Source organism: Hordeum vulgare, chromosome 7H, assembly GCF_904849725.1.
Source record: "Hordeum vulgare subsp. vulgare chromosome 7H, MorexV3_pseudomolecules_assembly, whole genome shotgun sequence".
Lineage (NCBI taxonomy): Eukaryota > Viridiplantae > Streptophyta > Magnoliopsida > Poales > Poaceae > Hordeum > Hordeum vulgare.
This window is the reverse complement of record NC_058524.1, coordinates 19,408,403-19,410,171: the sequence shown is the minus strand read 5'-3', so window position 1 is coordinate 19,410,171 and position 1,769 is coordinate 19,408,403. Positions and strand designations below refer to the sequence as shown.

Here is a 1,769-nt window from a genome sequence, read left to right as displayed (position 1 = left end):
GGATGGGTATGCTCGAAAAATACAGTTAATGAGAAAAAACTTGTTATATTCGATCATGCTATTTTAAATATGTGCAGTCATATGTGTCGATAAGTCAGTTGAAGTTAAGATAAATAATAATCAAATTTGAGTCGGTGGTAGAATCATAAAAATTATCTAGAGTACACCAAGTTTTAGGTGAAGTACTCTACATGGAACATATACTAGTAGTCATCCCAGATTCTATCAAACTTGTGCATTGATTCTATTCATTATGAATATCACGAATCGAGGATAGAAGATAATCACAAAGCTTCTTTAATCTACTTATTGATCCAACAGGTACGATAGGTCATGCATTATAATAAGTGTTGTGACATGATCACTCTTTCCTCTAGGCCATTCTGGTGTATGAGTGTGACGGGCATGCATTAAGGTCGTAAACAATGTTATTGACAATAATTGCACGTCTATATGAGATGCCTGCACCGCCATTACTATTTAATTATTTGTGTTTGTGTGTTGGATGTAAAACTAGACCACAATAATAAAGAATTGTTCATTCAATACCTTCGTGCAATGTGGCATGTCTGGTGTCACCATGGAATACTTCCTATAAATAGAGAGCATCCGAGACTAGATTCATCAGTTGGTTTTCTGATAAATACATACAAGGTGAATATGGAATCCATAAGTCTTAAGAGTATCATTATTGGAGTACTCATGCTAGGACTAGTCCTTCAACAGACCCATATAGAGGCCAAGAGCTGTTGTTGTTCCACCACGACAAGAAACTGCTATAATGTATGTCGTGTCACCGGTTCCTCTCGGTCTACATGTGCAAGCTTATGTTGTTGCAAGATTTTGGAAAAATGTGTGCCTCCATGTGACCGCTTCAACCTTGTCACAGACGCAGGTAAATTCTGAATCCATCCTTCTCGTTATCGTTCATAACATGAGTAAAAATTTCCATTTACATACATATTTGTTTTATAGACGAAGCAAAATCCATTGAGTTCTGCAAGTTGGGATGCATGTCCTCATTGTGCGGGAACATCAACGCTGGTAAGTTAAAGACGTTATGGACCATTCGTTGCATATTATTATTCACTTTGAGTTAGTGATTGTTTCTAATGGAAACAATTCTCCACTCAGTTGTTGCGAGTCAAGAAGTGAACGATGTCAAAGATCATTGCGAAACTGGATGCTACCATCTCTGCACTAAGGATTATGAATTTGGCGAAGTCCTTGCTTAAGAAAGTGTGAGAGTCGACATTTCATGTTGAATATACGGGAGTGTCAATGTTATATTGAATAACTGGATAACATGTTCAATCCAGTGTGTCAATTTATTTCTGCTTGTAAGTGTCTCGGTGATGCGATATTATAGATAATGTGCTCATCGTTTTGTAAGAAACGTATGTCATATCCAATGTAATGTGATGTATTATTATAATGTGTGGTTGTGTGGTAAATGGTAATTTAATTATTTTCTCCTTTTCCATTTATATTACTAGTCATCAACCAGTGCGACTGCACGACCTCGTCATTCATATTTCAAATCATTTGGAGGAGTGTTATTATTTGAGCATCAGAAGGTCATATCAAAATTTGAAATCATTAGGACATGCCTAGATAGTACGTCCTTCATAAAGTTCCTTTCTGGACAAACATTTTGGAAATTAGCTGAGAAATATTTACTAGGCTAATGATGCTGAATTTTGACATGACGCCCTAATATGGATAGGAAAGAGTCCACAAAATTTTTGATGGAAAACACGAATGTAGAA

General features: G+C 36.2%; 1 long non-coding RNA gene across 1 annotated transcript; it reads left to right on the top strand.

Moving 5' to 3' along the window:
- The first annotated feature begins 654 nt into the window (after nucleotides 1-654).
- Nucleotides 655-1,436, top strand: LOC123413416. Its single transcript, XR_006613748.1, has 3 exons — nucleotides 655-895; nucleotides 976-1,044; nucleotides 1,135-1,436. It is a non-coding gene; the product is annotated as an uncharacterized LOC123413416 (long non-coding RNA).
- The last annotated feature ends 333 nt before the right edge of the window (nucleotides 1,437-1,769 follow it).